Raw genomic sequence first — 18745 nt, forward strand, 5'->3', positions numbered from 1 at the left:
CAGCTATATGACGAGATAAAAAGCGTTTCTACCCCTTCTACACCCGTACCACAACCGGTCTCTCCTTCTTCAAGAGAAGCAATTGCCGAATTGAAATCCATCATGTTGAGTAGGTCACAGCAATCTGATGCTGTTATATCGGAATTGAAAGAACAAGTCGCGCAGTTAACACTCGTGGCAGACCAAACCAAGACTCCTCCAATTTGCGATCCCGTCAGTGCCATGAATTCTCAAAATGACCTTATTCATGGAGAGGACGAGGTTTTGGCAGCTGATGATGACTCAGATGATGATCTAGACGAGTTCTTGCAGGAAATACTTGCTGCGTGTGCAGTGACCACTCGATCGAGCAACTCATCTACTCGATCGAGCGGTTCTAATCATCCAGTCACTCGATCGAGTGACAATGGCGGTCGATCGAGAAGTACAGAACTCCAAGTTGGTCGATCGAGTGACCATGCCGAAGGAAGCACTCGATCGAGTGCCAAGACGGGTCGATCGAATGAAATTGAAGAAGAAACTGGTCGATCGACCAGTAAAAGTATTCGACCCAGTGCTGCAAGTGGCGGGAATCCTGATTTATCATCTAATACCGCCACCGTGTCATCTTCCCCTGCTGTGGAGACGTCACGAATTGATAAGGGTAAAGGAAAGGTTGCGGGACCACTCATCGCTACCAGGGTACCCTTCCCGAGTCGTCTGAAGGACGCAAGGATCGAGCAACAGTACGGTAAGTTCGTAGACATCGTGAAGAACCTCCAGGTAACTGTTCCTTTCTCCGAACTTGTTACTCAAGTACCCACTTACGCCAAGTTTATGAAGGATATTGTGACGCGTAAGAGAAATTTGAGCGAATTTGAGACAATTTCATTTATGGAAGAGTCTAGTAACTTGCTGTTTAATAAGGCCCCTCCAAAAATGAAAGATCCGGGCAGCTTTTCTATTACTTGTGTCATAGGTAATGTGGTTATTGATAAGGCCCTTTGCGATTTAGGTGCCAGTGTCAGTGTCATGCCCCTTCTTGTCTGCAAGAAATTGAAGATGAGTCACTTCAAGGTGACTAACATTACCCTACGAGATGGTGATAGATGTTAGGAGACCTTTAGGTGTCTTGGAGGATGTGCCTGTGAAAATAGGCAAGCTATACATCCCAGTAGATTTCATTGTTTTGGATATAGCTGAGGACACCCGGACCCAAATTATTTTAGGAAGACCATTCCTTTGTACAGCTGGGGCCGTTATTGATGTTAGACAAGGGCGTCGACTCTTGCGAGAGGGGATGACGCTATCACATTGATTTGCCCAAGATTTAGCCCACCCAATGATAGAAGACACTTGCTATTCGGTCGATATCATTGATGAGTCTATTTATGACTTCTGGTCGGGTTCTTTTATGAAGGACCCATTGGAAGCTCTCATGCTTTTTGATGAGTGTGCGAGATAGCCCGAGAGGACGATGACGCTGCATTGGATTTGCTTGTTGATGAATTAGATGAGCATGAGGGAGAGTAGGTGGAACAAATGATCAGCACTCTTTGCTCCATTGAGGTAAAGGTACCGGAACGTAAGCCTCTCCCATCTCATCTTAAATATGCCTTTCTAGACGATACAGAGCAAGATATCCGGTCATCGTTAGTGCAAGCTTAGTGATGATCGGTGACTTCTTTGTTAGTTTGTACTTAAGAAAAACAGGAAAGCAATGGGCTATTCACTGGATGATATCACGGGTATTAGTCCCGATATTTGTATGCACAGGATAGAGTTGGAGGAGGATCACAAACCTTTGCGGATGTGGTCGGCGTCGGTGAACCGGAAGATGCGAGGATGTTGTGATGGTGAGGTAATGAAGTGTTGGATGCGGTATTATCTATTCGGTAGGTAATTCTAGATGGGTAAGCCCGTACGGGTAGTCCCGAAGAAAAGAGGGACAACTGTAGTTAAAAATGAGAAGAATGAATTAATACCTACCCGAGTAGTGACTGGTTGGCGGATGTGCATAGATTACGAGGACAGTGAATGCCGCCACCAAGAAAGATCACTTTCCCCTTCCTTTTATTGATCAAATGGTAGAAAGGTTAGCTTCTCATAAATTTTTCTGCTATTTAGATGGGTATTCGGGTTCTTTCGGATCCCCATCCACCTGCACGATCGGCCAAGACTACATTTACTTGTCCTAAGGGCGTTTTTGCGTATCGCGAGAATGCCTTTTGGTTTGTGCAATGCCCCCCGCCACCTTCCAAAGGTGTATGATGGGGATATTTTCAGAGTATATTGAGTCTATCATGGAAGTTTTTATGGATGATTTCAGTGTATACGGAAGTGATTTTTCTAACTGTCTGTCTAACCTTGAGAAAGTGTTGCAGTATTTGTATTGAGGTTAACCTTGTGCTGAATTGGGAGAAGTGCCACTTTATGGTCAACGAGGGAGTTGTCTTAGGGCACTTAGTTTCTGATAGGGGAATAGAAGTTGACAAAGCAAAGGTGGAAGTGATTCAGCAATTACCACCTCCTGTTAATGTTAAGGGGGTGAGGAGCTTCCTTGGTCACGCCGGCTTTTATCGCCGGTTTATCAAGGATTTCTCCAAAATTGCTAAACCACTTACACATTGTTGCTTAAGGATGCCCCTTTTGTGTTTATCGACGCTTGTCTTTCGCTTTTAACAGGTTAAAGCAGGCCTTAGTCTCTGCGCCGATCATACTGACCTCCCAACCTGGGACTTGCCGTTCGAGATCATGTGCGACGCGAGTGACTATGCACTAGGAGCGGTGCTAGGCCAGAGGAAAGACAAAGCCTTGAATGCTATTTACTATGCGAACCGAACTCTGGATGAGGCTCAAGTGAAGTACACTACCACTGAGAAGGAGCTATTAGCTGTAGTTTATGCCTTAGAAAAGTTTCGTACTTATTTAGTTGGGTCGAAGTCACCTTTGTCTTTACCGACCATGCAGCTTTGAGGCATCTCCTTGCTAAGAAGGAGGCCAAACCGCGGCTCTCGAGATGGATACTCCTTCTTCAGGAGTTTGACTGCAGATTAAGGATAAGAAAGGAGCCGAGAACGTTGTAGCTGATCACTTGTCGCGACTGATGCGACAAGAAGGGAAGATTCTCTACCTATTGATGATTCTTTCCCCGACGATTCTTTAATTCTTTGTTATATCGTCTATTGTTGACCAGGAACCTTGGTATGCGAGATATAGCTAACCGTTGTCGTAGCAAGTGCCGCCGCCGACCTTTCTCATCAAAAAAGAAGCGTTTTCGTATAACGCTAAGCAGTATTTCTGGGATGACCCTTACTTGTTTAAAGAATGCGCAGACGGTCTCTACAGACGGTGTATTCCGCAGTGGGAGACCAAAATAGTCCTGGAAGGCTGTCACTCCTCTTCATATGGTGGCCACCACGGTCCATCGCGCACCGTGGCTAAGGTACTTCAGTCTGGTTTCTACTGGCCCTCCTTATTTGCTGACGCCAAGTCTTTTGTTTCAGCTTGTGATGCATGCCAACGATCAGGGAACATTTCGAAGAGACATGAGATGCCACAAAACGGCATCCTAGAGGTTGAGGTTTTCGATGTCTGGGGCATTGATTTCCAAGGACCGTTCCGTCCGAGAAAGGTAACAGTACATTTTAGTAGCTGTAGACTATGTGTCAAAATGGGTTGAGGCAATTGCTTCACCTCATTGTGACGGTAAGACCGTGATAAAAATGTTCAAAAAGATCATATTTCCCCGTTTTGGTGTCCCTAGGGTCGTCATTAGTGATGGGGGAATGCATTTTAAAGAAAAGAAACTCACTTCCATCTTGTCAGAGTTGGTGTCCAACAGGCGTGGTGCCGGGGTATCATCCCCAAACTAGTGGTCGGGTAGAGGTCTCTAATCGCGAGCTGAAAGAGATCTTGTCTAAAGTAGTTTCTAAATCACGGAAAGACTGGAGTCTTAAGCTAGATGACACGTTATGGGCTTATAGAACTGCCTTTAAGACACCAATTGGTGCATCACCTTATAGGTTAGTTTATGGGAAATCGTGTCACTTACCTGTTGAGCTGGAATGTAAGGCTTGGTGGGCAATTTGATGCGTGTCATTTATATGATGTTTTACACCCTATTTTACACGCATTTCAGAGCTCAATTGAGTAGTTTATGCTACTATTTCCCTTATTTCGTGTATTTCTTCCTTTTCTTGTGATTTTGTAGGAACATGAAGATTTCAGCGGAAAATAAGCCGAATCCGTCCCTAAGTACTTATCATTGCATTTGACATGGAGTATTGACTCGAGGAATGAGCTTGGTGCGCGTTTCAAGTCCTAAAGATAGCAAAAGCAAGGGTGCGTACGAGTTTAAGAAGCAAAGAAGCATTTCTCGATATTGCAGGCTGATTCAGATGGCTATATCTCGAGTTCTAGAGCATATAATCGAGTGATTCCAATTGGAGGTGAAAGCTTATCCTCTTAGCTTTCCAACGTCGCATAGAACGCCTGATTTGACCAAGTAACGAAGAAATGGCAGCTGTTTTAAGATCAGTGCGCGCTGCAGAATCGTCGAATCGAATGCAGTGCAGACAGCACCCTTGGTCGATCGATCGATGACCTTGGTCGATCGATCGGAGCACGATTATCGAAGCTACTGTACAGCGGAGGTTGGTCGATCGACTGACCTGTGTGGTCTATCGACTGCTATTTTAATCTGACGCACATTAAAGACGAGATTAGAAGCCCAATTGTAATTAGGTTTTCGAGTAGGGTTTTACGTGACTCTCTTATTTAAACGTAACCCCTGCCTACCTTTTAATCATCATTCATTAGCTTAGAATATACAATTCCTATTATACATTCATTATTCGTAGTTTAGAATAAAGCTCGCATCTTATTTACTTTCGGATTCATCTTGTTCCCTTGCCTCGGTAATTCTACTCTTTAATTCCAGTATTGTTTTTATTCGTTTCAGTAGTATTAATTCTTGCTAGATAGAATCCCAAAGCCAATTTAACGTTTCATGTTTATTGTTTGTTTAGTTATTTTAATTATGAAATCATTTGCTTATTTCGTCAATTCTACTGTTGTTGTTATCACCGTTATGTCTAGCTAAATCAACCCCGCTAAGATGTAGGGGATCTATGGCGTAGATGGCATTAGAATAGGTGACCTCGCATTAGGGCTTGGTCGATCGATCGCTTAACGGTCGGTCGATCGATTTGGCATTGGTCGATCGATTGGGGTAGTGGTCGATCGATCGATTTCAGCGTCTGGTTTTGCTTTGTTTGTTTCGTTAAGTGCTTTACCTTTCAATGAGACCGAGAGGAGATTTGATAGATGCTTAAACTTGACCATCCCGTAGATCGAGAGATAGGAATGGACAATAATTAACGAACTAAAACGACTAAATTGCTAAGATCGAGAGATAACGTGATTTAGTTTGCATTAGGAATCATTAATCAAGAACGAGAGTTAGTATTAATGAGACTTAGGGATTAGTAGCATAGGCCGAGAGGTAGCTACTATTTAACATGGACCGAGAGGACTTGTTTTCCCCATCCTTCGCGACCGTATTTCGAGACTTACCTAGACTTATGTGCCATCGAAGCTGTAGTGAACCGACCGTCTTAGCATTTCTTTTATCATTGTTTACCGTCCTTATTTACTTTTACTTGTTTATTTTATGTTATTAGATTTAGTTATAATTTACATCAAAACCCCCACAACTGTTACTCTTAGACTAAAATTAGGAACAACTATTATCTCCCTACCTCCCTGCGGATCGACCCTTACTACCGCTTGCTAGTTGTAGTTTGGTATTATAAATATTATTTTTGGTACTCACTTCGACAGGTATCAAATTTTGGCGCCGTTGCCGGGGAGGCAGCGCTAGTTTTAGTTGTTTTTCATTTTAGTCTGTTTTTCGCCTCAAGGGAAGACCGAGTACCTTGAGGCAGTTCTTACCATCTTCTTTAGTGTTGTTTTATTAGGTCCTACAGGTCTTATCTACAGTACTTCAGAAGGGTGTAGCCATGTTCCATTCTCAGGATGAGCAGGTGCCGTTTTGTGGGAGATGCGGCGGAACGGGACACACATCTGAGGCATGCAGGCATCCTAAGGAGAAGATGTTTGCTTTTCATCAACTTCAGCTCGACAATTCATATAATTACGCTCCTACTTCACCGCATCAACTATGTGAGCCTCCTTATGAAGCCCCACCACCATCCACTCCGTCAAGACAAGAGTTGAAAAACGAAGTTGCGAGTTGACGAGTCTAGTCTGTCTGTTGCTTATGGTGGAGGTACGGAAAAGCAATGCGGCGAATCAGGTCTTAATCGCGAAGGCGATATCTCATATTGCAACATTGGATCAAAATGCGGTGAGATCCGAGTCAATTTCACTCTCTAAATCAGCGTATTGAGACCGTACATGCAATGACGCTGAGGAGCGGGTCTGCTCTCGATGGACCCGAGAAAGCTGCTGAAAAAGGGAAGAAGAAAAAGGGCGAGAAAAAGGCGACCAGCAGTAATCACGGTCGATCGACCACTTCACCCGGTCGATCGACCAGTCCGCGACATACAGCAGCCATCTTCATTCTGTAGAAGTCGATCGATCGATCGACATGCATGGTCGATCGACGACGACGCTATAGGTGAGTCTTTTCGTCCTCCGATGCGGACAACTTGAGGGATCACTTATTTCGGGGTACTACAGCTCCGAAATTATCGAGGCAAGATCCAGATGTTGATGGGTCTGTTCCAATTCCAAAGTATGATCCTACGAAGGTTAATGGTTCATTTCTGAGACGGTCTGAAGAAGGGTCAAGTTACAACGAAGACAAAGTAGTGGATTTTCAGCCTAAGTCCACTGATGCCAGTATGAGAGACCTAGAAGAGAGGGCAAAGCTACTTCTGACATCCCCTTATCCAGAGAGACTAGTGCCGACCAAAGATGAGGTAACATTTGATAAATTTAAAGATGTCGTGCGTAGTCTTAACGTGCAAATTCCTTTCTTAGAGCTAGTTAATCAAATACCTGCATATACGAAGTTCATGAAACAGTTGCTAGCTAAGAAGAGGTCTTTGAATGTTGTGGAGTCAGTGCATTTAACTGAAGAGTCTAGTTCGTACTTAACTCACACTGCTACTCATAAACCGTATCGACCCGGGTAGTTTCTGTCCCTGCAATATTGGTACCTTCTCAATCGAGAAGGCATTATGTGATTTAGGGGCTAGTGTCAGTGTTATGCCTTTAAGTACGGCTAAGAAGTTGAAATTAACTAGATTCATTATTCTCGACATGATGTGCAAATGGTCGACCGTTTGCGGTTCGCCCGGTAGGGGTCTTAGAGAATGTGCCTGTTCAAATTGAAAAGTTCTTTTTTCCTGTTGACTTTGTTGTTTTGGATATTCCTGAAGATGTCAACACCCCAATTATTTTGGGAAGACCGTTTTTGCACACTGCTGGTGCAATAATTGATGTAGGGGAAAGAACTTTGAGATTTAAAGTAGGGAAGCACTCTATTACGTTTGCCCAGTCCCCTAGGAAGAAAGACCCCATGTGGCCCATGACCTGTAATATGATTTCTGAAAAGAAATCTTATTTTGTGCTTTCTAACACTCCTCCTTCATTACCTGTGCCTATTCCTGTTATGACACCTCCGCCCCAGATTGGGAGCAAATTGGAGGACGATTTTTGTCATTTCATCTATTGCATTTGGTTTGGGGAAGGATGAGCCGCGATTACTCAGTTGAGCCCATTGTTCAGAGAGGCGGTTTGGGATGTCTGAGCTATGCAACTGACGAGGAGCCGGATGAGGAGCCCAAGAAGAAGGAGCCGGATGAGGAGCCCAAGAAGAAGGAGCCAGTCAAAATTTCGGAGTCAGATCTTGAGTGTGAGAAGCTAGAAGATGATGGCCATGCTTGGGAAGATGCTAGAGATGACCCATTGAGTATTCCAGTCGGAGTAGAGTGGAGTCCACACGAGATGAGCTGCGGAAGCTACTTCATGTGGCGAAGCCTTGGTCGGAGATTTTTCGCGAGTTTCCGTTGATCTATTTTATTGCTTTTAGACCTTTTATCGTTTTTCGTGTGCGCGAAACTTCGCTTAGTTTGGTTTGTTTAGGATTTTCTATAAACTTTAGACTGTTACTTTGGGTTTTGCGCAATTTTGGGCGCGGTAGTTTGTGCGTTTGCAGGTTTATAGACCATATTAGCTCAAGTTCTCGAGCTAATTCGAAGAAATCAGAAAGTTACAGCGAGTTTTTCAGTCGATCGACTGCCCACCCTGGTCGATCGACTGAGGTGCGACTTCCAGGAGCTTGTTCTGTTCATTCGGTCGATCGATTTGCCTGCTATGGTCGATCGACCGTTGTCGCTGCTGTACCTGTTCACGACCTTTCCCCTGCTGTGTTTGGTCGATTTGCGGAATTGAGGGAGTTTTTTACTCCACATTATCTTCCGTCAATTAACTTATTTCTTCTATTTTTCTTCTATTGTGCACATAATTACCGCTTCATTATTGTTTTCTCGGTTTTATGCGTGGTATTTGTTTGTCTTTCAGGTACTAATTGGTAGCACTGCTGGCTACTGAAACCTCCTAGCTCATTTGGTTTGGGGAGGTTTCCTTTTTTTCGCGCTTAAAGTCTTGTGAGTTCCCACGTTCCACTTCATGTCATATTTACTTATTTTCTCGCAAATTCCCGTTTCCTTGTTTATTTCATTACATGATTTTGCACAATGGGGACATTGTGCGATTTGGTTTGGGGAAGGGTTTTGCGTCGCATTTCATTTGCTTGCATTCGCGTTTACATTTTATCTTGCATTGTTGTTCATTTCACATTTATTTATACAAAATTCCAAAACAATTGAAAAAATTCAAAAAAATTCAAAAAATGCATGATTATTTTAGCATATAGGTCGAGTCGGAACGGTAGTATTTCTATGATGACATTGCATTTGCATCTGTTTTTGCCTAAGCCTTGCTCATTGACATGTTATTAGTAGAATCATTTGCATAGTCCACGAGTTTTCGTTAAATTATCTTGCTGAACTTAAGACTTGACTTAGATTTTTGGCAAGCTACATCATATTTCTGAGGTTTAGAGCTTATAACTGGTGACATTCATGACCAGTTTATCTAGGATTGTGAGTAGTTACTCCTTATGAGACATGTTACATAAATATGCATAAATATGAACTTAATCTGCTTAATACCTGTATGCATTCGGTTTGTGGTTTGTTGACACATGTGGTAGAGGTTTCCCTTTATTCATTTTACCCATGAGCCTCTCATAGCCAAATTTAGCCTTTTGTCCCTTAACTACATCCTATATTTGCTTTGCCATCGTCAAGCTAGTAGTCTTAGTTTTTGGGAATATGTCTATTGCGGTTTGGTTATATGCTCTCATTGAGATGATGTTGGAAAAAGAATGAAGGAGGAAAAAGAATTGAGAAAGTTGAAAAGAAAAGAAAAAAAAAAGAAGAAAAAAATGATTCGGAAAAGAAAAAAAAAGTGTGCTGTACTGAAGAGGGTGGTCGATCGACTGCTTCCTTTGGTCGATCGACTGCAGCCTGAGAAAAAGAAAGGAAAAATCACATGTTTCAATTATTATGATTTGGTGATTTTCACTCCCATGTTATCATCTATATTCTTTGGGTGGTTGACTTTTATGGAAGTTGCGAGATTTGTGCTTGATAATTAGCACCGGGTTTGATTGTTGATTTTGAGCAAGAAATTGGATGTTGTCATATGGTTTTGTTTAGGTACTAGCTTGATCACCTATACCTCCACATTCCCATAAATATTTTGCCTCTTCTTACCCATTACCTCACATATCCATATTTACCTCGGCATGTGTCATGATCATCTGTTTGGTTGGAATGCATATGTATGGTTGTAGAGATTATTTTCATATTAGATTGCAGGCATGTTCTTATAGGTCGTAGTTAGGTGAGAGTCTTTACAAATTTTACTTCTTTCTATCTTTTACATATATTCACCTTGTGCTTATTTGAGTGTTTTGAGCGACCCTTGAGAGTCCAATTTGATAAGTCTCTACAGTTGATGGTTCAGCGATCTTTAACGACTTCATAACTCGTTTGCATGATTCACATTGCTAATTGATTGTTAGTTATTGCATTAAATTGGTTTGGGCTTTACTTGTTGCATTTCGCTCTGAGATTGAACTCGTTCCATTAGGTTTTAGGATCGAGTCTAGTTCTTGCTTGGGGACAAGCAAGGGTTTGGTTTGGGGAAGTTTGATGCGTGTCATTTATATGATGTTTTACACCCTATTTTACACGCATTTCAGAGCTCAATTGAGTAGTTTATGCTACTATTTCCCTTGTTTCGTGTATTTCTTCCTTTTCTTGTGATTTTGTAGGAACATGAAGATTTCAGCGGAAAATAAGCCGAATCCGTCCCTAAGTACTTAGCATTGCATTTGACATGGAGTATTGACTCGAGGAATGAGCTTGGTGCGCGTTTCAAGTCCTAAAGATAGCAAAAGCAAGGGTGCGTACGAGTTTAAGAAGCAAAGAAGCATTTCTCGATATTGCAGGCTGATTCAGATGGCTATATCTCGAGTTCTAGAGCATATAATCGAGTGATTCCAATTGGAGGTGAAATCTTATCCTCTTAGCTTTCCAACGTCGCGTAGAACGCCTGATTTGACCAAGTAACGAAGAAATGGCAGCTGTTTTAAGATCAGTGCGCGCTGCAGAATCGTCGAATGCAGTCAGACGGCACCCTTGGTCGATCGATGATGACCTTGGCCGATCGACCGGAGCACGATTATCGAAGCTACTGTACAGCGGAGGTTGGTCGATCGACTGACCTGTGTGGTCTATCGATCGCTATTTTAATCGACGCACATTAAAGACGAGATTAGAAGCCCAATTGTAATTAGGTTTTCGAGTAGGGTTTTACGTGACTCTCTTATTTAAACGTAACCCCTGCCTACCTTTTAATCATCATTCATTAGCTTAGAATATACAATTCCTATTATACATTCATTATTCATAGTTTAGAATAAAGCTCGCATCTTATTTACTTTCGGATTCATCTTGTTCCCTTGCCTCGGTAATTCTACTCTTTAATTCCAGTATTGTTTTTATTCGTTTCAGTAGTATTAATTCTTGCTAGATAGAATCCCAAAGCCAATTTAACGTTTCATGTTTATTGTTTGTTTAGTTATTTTAATTATGAAATCATTTGCTTATTTCGTCAATTCTACTGTTGTTGTTATCACCGTTATGTCTAGCTAAATCAACCCCGCTAAGATGTAGGGGATCTATGGCGTAGATGGCATTAGAATAGGTGACCTCGCATTAGGGCTTGGTCGATCGACTGGCTTAACCAGTCGGTCGACTGAGCCGGTTGGTCGATCGACTGGGGTAGCTGGTCGATCGATCGACTTCGCGTCTGGTTTTGCTTTGTTTGTTTCGTTAAGTGCTTTACCTTTCAATGAGACCGAGAGGAGATTTGATAGATGCTTAAACTTGACCATCCCGTAGATCGAGAGATAGGAATGGACAATAATTAACGAACTAAAACGACTAAATTGCTAAGATCGAGAGATAACGTGATTTAGTTTGCATTAGGAATCATTAATCAAGAACGAGAGTTAGTATTAATGAGACTTAGGGATTAGTAGCATAGGCCGAGAGGTAGCTACTATTTAACATGGACCGAGAGGACTTGTTTTCCCCATCCTTCGCGACCGTATTTCGAGACTTACCTAGACTTATGTGCCATCGAAGCTGTAGTGAACCGACCGTCTTAGCATTTCTTTTATCATTGTTTACCGTCCTTATTTACTTTTACTTGTTTATTTTATGTTATTAGATTTAGTTATAATTTACATCAAAACCCCCACAACTGTTACTCTTAGACTAAAATTAGGAACAACTATTATCTCCCTACCTCCCTGCGGATCGACCCTTACTACCGCTTGCTAGTTGTAGTTTGGTATTATAAATATTATTTTTGGTACTCACTTCGACAGGTATCACAATTCGTGAGCTTAATTATGATCCTAAATTGTGTGGTCAGAATCGTCTTTTGCAGCTAGATGAATTGGAAGAGTTTAGGCTTAATGCCTATGACAGCTCGCGCATTTACAAGGAAAAGACGAAAAGATGGCATGACAAGAGAATCTTACCTCGGGAGTTTCATGTGGGGCAGAAGGTGTTGCTGTTCAATGCCCGTTTGAGACTATTTCCTGGCAAGCTGAAGTCCAGATGGAGTGGTCCGTACACGGTGACAGCTGTTACCAAATTTGGATCCGTGGAGCTTGAAGATTCCGAGGGCCACAGATTCAAGGTGAATGGCCAGTATGTGAAGCATTACCATGAGGCGAGTGAAGCGGACAATCGCGTTGAAGTACTGCGCTTCGACGAGCTCGACGCGCCAGTTACTTGATACCAGACAGGTCGTGCGGGACCTCTTAAACCAGCGCTCTCCGGGAGGCAGCCCGGACAGTTTTATTTGTACTTTTGTTGAACTATCTGTTTTTTCTTTAGCTTTACGTTAAACGTTAGACGCTGCTTTATGAACAATTTTTGTGCCTTCCTTGCTTTTATGCGTCCCTTGCAGGTTAAGTACTCGATCGAAGGGTTTATGTGTTCGATCGAGCACTTCCTGATGCAGCTGCTACTCGATCGAGGGGTGATGTCCTCGATCGACCAGATCCCTACCCGTGCTTACTCGATCGAGTGATTCTGTGCTCGATCGAGCTGTTCCACGTGTTCGATCGAAGGGATTTGACTTCCAGCCGCTACTTTACGTATACATAGCCACTGTCTGACTTCCTTTGACCTCCCATGTTCATGGTCGGTTTGGGGAGGTCCCGCTATATGACGTTTTGTAAGTCTTCCGACTCCACTTCTCCTTTTCTTTTCAGTTTGCATTTCTTTCCCTATTTTTGGTACAATGAGGGCATTGTACGGTTTGGTTTGGGGAGGTATGCATCCATATCTGTGTCTGCATGTTTCTTGCATTTTTGCTTGCAAGTTTATTTATTTCCGCATGCATTGTTGTTTTAATTAATTCAAAAAATCAAAAAAATTCAAAAATTTTCAAAATTTTCATGTTTAAATTGAGTCGGAACGTTTGAACATTGACGCTACTTTGAATCCTTACTTGAGCCTAGCATATTCTTGACATTTAGCTGGCATGTTTATGTGCATAATCTACGAGTTTTTGTTTCTCTCTTATCTGAACGAATAGACTTGATTCTTTTTGTCGGCAAGCTACAATACATTCTGAGGTTAGAGCTTATCAAACTGGTGACATTCATGACCGGTTTCATTTAGGATGTGAGTAGTACTCTCTTTAAGACATGTAACATTAATTTGCACAAGCATGAGTCTAGTCTTCTTAATACCTGTATGCATTCGGTCTGTGGATGGTGACACGTGTTAGGAGGGGCGGTTCCCCTTATTTCATTCTACCCATGAGCCTCACATAGCCAAATTGCCTTTTTGTCCCATCAACTACTTTCTATAATTTTTCCTACCCTAGCTGAGCTAGTAACGAGTAGTTCTTGGTATGTTTTATTGCAATATGGTTATTTCATCTGATTTCAGAAGATGGTGGAAGAATTGAAGGGAAAGAAAGAAAAACAAATGTGTTGAATTGTTGAAAAAATGGAACGAGAAAACAAAAAAAAAAAACGAAAGGAAAGAAAGCGAAAAAAAAAAAAACAGAAAAAGACAAGAAAAATTCAAAAAAGAGAGGAATGAAAAAGAATGAGAATTGCACAATGCTTCACGCTCCCATGCCTTATTTATATTTTATGGGGAGTTGACGACTTTTTGGTTCCGTGAGTTTAGTGCATAATTTTGCACCGTTTCATCTGGCTGTTATGAGTATGAAGTTGGGATGCAGTCTATATTTGGAATCCGTTGTTGCTAGCCTAGCTATTAACCCCACATATCCAAATTCATTTTAGCCCCTTCTTACCCATTACCTCACTAACCCGAAATGTAAGTCCTCGGCACGTGTCTTGGTCATTAGTATGGTTGGAATGCATATGTACGGTTGTAGAGACTTTATTCATGTCAATTGCATGCATGTTCTTATAGGTCGAGTTAGGTGAGTGTCTGATTCTTCCCTATCTCTCACATATATACTCACCCTGTACCTGATTTTGAGTGACTAGTGACCCGTGAGAGTCCGACATCTTTGAGTCTTGCAAGGTCGACGGTTCAGTAAGCTTGAAACATTAATTTAACTCGTTTGCACTCTTCAGTTGCTACTTTGTCATTTTGTTGCATTAAATTGGTTCTAGTGGATGATTTGTAGCTGATGCGTTGGTCCCGTTCTTTTGTTCACCCTTAGTTGCATTCATATTTGCTTGGGGACAAGCAAAGGTTTGGTTTGGGGAGATTTGATGCGTGTCTTTTATATAAGGTTTTCACCTCATTTTTACACGCATTTCTGTGCTTTTTATGTCGCATCTGGCTACAAATACCCCCGAATGTTCTACTTTGGTCCGTTTATTGTAATTTGTAGGAATTGACCGAGGAGGAGCTAAATCGAGCCTTAATTGTTCCAATTGTATGCATTCATGGGAAATAAGGAGCCGGAGCTTAGGAATCTTACACTTAGAGGACGTATGAGCTGAAGTTAAGGAAGATATTCAAGTCCTGATGCGCCTATATAGCTCGATCGAGTGCTTTAGTACTCGATCGAATGCTTTACACACTCAAGATTGGTCGATCGACCAGCTTAAGGAGTCGATCGAGGATGTTCTGCGAGCAGTGCTCGATCGAGAGGATGTCCTAGCTCGATCGAGGGACTTGGCGTTCGATCGAGTAATAATCTTACTCGATCGAGGGGTTTTCGTGTGCTTTTAGTTTATTTCCGCCTAATCCTTTATGGGCTTTTGTAATCAGTCCATAGATTAGGTTTAAGACAATTTTTCAGTATAAGACTGAGGAGAACACTACGTTGCTCTCATCTCTTTTACTACGTACATTTTCATCTGTTACTTTTGTTACTGTTCTTGGGAACTCTATTCTCTACCTTGCTACTCGAATTCGGTATTATCAATTTAATTTACTTCCTTATCGTATTTATTGTTTTTAATTCCTTTTCTCTCTTTATTTTATAATCGTTCCGTCAATTAGATTATTCATCATGGTTGGTTTTAATTGTTTGGTTATTGTTATTGCTAATCTGATGATTATGAGTAGCTAATTCCCTATGCTAAGACTATAGGGGACCCATGATTTGAAGGGAGAGTAATCGATTTACTAGGTTAATACCGGTACCGTCTTTGTTGTTTAAATGCTACAAATAACTGTAATTGCCTAATTGAGTCGACGCAATTAGACCCTTATCCTTGGTGGACCTTGACCTGGACCGAAAGGTTGGAAGAGGGAGACTAGTAGCGAATAATAGAGTATTGCAGCGAGGGCGAAAGTTAAACTGTTTACACTTTAGGGTGAATCAAGGACCGAAAGGTGACGTTCGCTACCCTTTAGACCGTACTGCATTGACCTGGGACCTAGATTACTCGACCAGATGATCATGGCGAACCGCTTGTCTTAGCTATTCTCTTTTATCTGTTAACTCCTCCTTTTATTTCTCTTTTCCTTACTCTGTTAGTTTAGAATCACAATTTAAAAACCCCCAAATTGGTTACCTTGGCGAACCTAGCTTAGCAGACAAATTCCTACCTCTCTGTGGATTCGACCCGACTTCCCTAGCTATATTAGTTAGTTGGAACCAGTTGGTTTATTTTTGACAGGTACGCGACAGACGTGTCAGATGGCAATATCCACCCCGTCACCGAGCCCCATTATTTCTTTGATTAAGGGGATGTCGGCATAAGTTAGGGAAGAGTCACAATCATGGGGATGAACGAAAAGATTGCGGGACGGAAAGGTAGGGTCTGGGTTTAAGTCAGCCGGAGTGGAAGATGAGGTGGCGTGGCGGGTTTTGCCCATGGTTAAAGAAGAAAAGAAAGGAAACTTAAAGAAAGAAGGGAGTACCTGATGAAGTGAAGCTCCGGTGAAAATGACGGAAGTCCGGCGGGTAAGCAGAAGGAAGAGTGAGGGTTTAGGAGAGAGTGAGGGTTTTAAATTTTGGAGTTAATAGAATAATTAAGTAGTTGGAGTGGTTGAGATTATATTCTCATTAAATATGGTAAAAATGAGAATATACTTGAGTATCTTATATGAATTTGTTGTTAAACTTACCATATATGGGTTATTAATGTGTGCCCTTAGGGCACACGTTGCACACGTTAGAAAAACCCATATTAATAATATGTTTTGTTAAAATTATTAGGGGTATCAATTAGTGAAATTAATCTGTTTAATTGTTTATCATCAATTATTATGGTTGGATTCATTGAATTTCTTTAGTCCGTAAATTAAAAAGTCGGCGAATACTGGAGAGGCTTGATTTTATAAATAGTGGAGACCATACTTGGGGAAGATACAAATGAAACTTAAATACTCCCTCCATTCAACAATTATCACCTCATTTCTCTATTATATGTGAGGGGTATTATATTGAAATGGGGTGATAAAAGTTGAATGGAGGGAGTAGAAATGTTGCAGGGAGCAATCTACTTGGAATGCGGCAGTAGAAGCAGCAGGTGACTTATCTCCAATTCACCAACAATTATCCTGGCAACGAGATTTGTTCCCTTATCTTTATCCTCGTCAGTGTGGAATGCGACATAATGGTCATCATCTGGCCGGAGCATGGTCGGCCAGAGCACGGGCCGACTGGAGTAAGTCCGATGGAGCGGGCTATCGTAGGGAGGTGAAAGGAAGGAAGATGAAAAAATTCAATTGATTGAGGGCGGGAAAAAAATAACAAGGGTAAAATTGTAAAATACATATGTGAAAGAGTAAAATTCGTATGTGAAAAAGCAAAACCCATAAAAATACGATCTATTTAATCGTTCTATTAAACGAAAATGTTGAAGAGAATACATGAAAAAAAAGGCATTAAGGATCTTTTGTCCCACTTTTGTATTCCATTGTGTGTGTCACTCTACCCACCTTTTGACACATCACTTATTACAAAATAAAATATTGCAATAATTATATTAATTTGTTGATATGTTAGAAGGTGATTGGAGTGACACACATTGGGACACCAAATGGAACAGAAGATCCCACTCAAAAAAAAGGTGCATACCAAAACTCTTAAGTCTTAAAAATTATCAATAGTCCGCATAACTTAACACAAGCGACAAAATTTAAAATGGAACATTTCAAAAGTTAAATTTAATATCGTCAAGCCTAGGTGGACTTTTCCCGCGATCAATAAATGGTCTCATTCTCACTCAGACAGAAGGCAGAGAGATCAATTACGAACAATATTTTTTTCCCATTTTTCCTGTTACAATTCAACAAAGTTTAATAAAAAGTAGGATTTATTTATCCAAACAAAACACCATTTGGCTTACTAAATAGTTTCATCAACGACTTTATTATAAATGAATGCAGAGAATGTAATTGTGTTCTTCTTATTATTCTATTGTGATATACATATGACTTATATATATATACAAAGATACAATGGTATAAACAAATGATATGGAATATATGCAAATATGGCTAAGGAGGATTGATTGCCATATTACTTTCTACTAGTCGTTGAAGGCTCATGGGTAGGCTGTATTGGGTCGGCCCGTGTTACCCCCCTCAAGTTGATGCGTGTAAGGTAGAAACGCCCAACTTGGATAATAAATCTTCAAATGGTGTGCGTCCAAGAGCTTTGGTTAGAATATCCGCTAGTTGCGATTTTGTGTGCACGTAGCTCGGTTTGATCAATCCTTTGAGAATCTCGTCTCGTATAAAATGACAGTCAACCTCTATATGTTTTGTTCTTTCGTGGAAGACCGGGTTGTTGGCAATATGGAGAGCCGATTGATTGTCACATAGAAGATCAATCGGGTCGTTGATATGGATGCCCAGAAATTGGAGAAGGCCGGTGAGCCATTTTAACTCGCAAACTGTGTAGGCCATGGCCCTATGTTCGGCTTCGGCGGATGATAGGGAGACGGTTGATTGTTTCTTTGTTTTCCATGAGATGGGCGAACTTCCAAGGAACATGATATAGGCGGATAAGGAGCGGCGGGTGATCGGACATGTAGCATAGTCGGCATCGCAATATGCATGTAAACGGAGATCGTTATCAGCCCGTAGGAGAAGGCCTTGACCCGGATTATTTTTGAGGTATTTTACCACTTGAAGAGCAGCATGCCAGTGTTCGAGTTTAGGAGAGTGCATGAACTGGGCAAGAATATGGACGGAGTAGGTAAGTTCGGGCCTTGTAATGGTTAGATAAACCAGACGCCCAACGAGCCTTCGGTATGGTTGCGGGTCGGTCAAGGGAGCCGTGGTCGTGGATGCAAGACGGTGGTTAGGTTCCATGGGTATGGAGTGAGGCTTAGACCCAAGTAACCCAGATTCGGTGATGATATCGAGGGCGTATTTCCGTTGCGATATGAAGAGTCCGGTTTTGTTGCGGGCAATTTCTAAGCCCATATTACTTTCTACTAGCCGTTGAAGGCTCATGGGTAGACTGTATTGGGTCGGCCCATGTTAGACTTATCTTAAGATTCACTCAAAATCAAGTACACCGTATAATAGTTCATTAGATTAAGGGGTAGCAAGAGTTGACAAATCATAAAAAAATAGGGACCGCAAAGCTACTAACCTCAAGCGAAATGGTTTAGAGACGATCTCAGATGAATTTGCCTTAATAACCTGCATTTGATGGCAATTAGAAGTACAAAATTATT

This window comes from Silene latifolia, chromosome 11, assembly GCF_048544455.1.
Source record: "Silene latifolia isolate original U9 population chromosome 11, ASM4854445v1, whole genome shotgun sequence".
Classification (NCBI taxonomy): Eukaryota; Viridiplantae; Streptophyta; class Magnoliopsida; order Caryophyllales; family Caryophyllaceae; genus Silene; species Silene latifolia.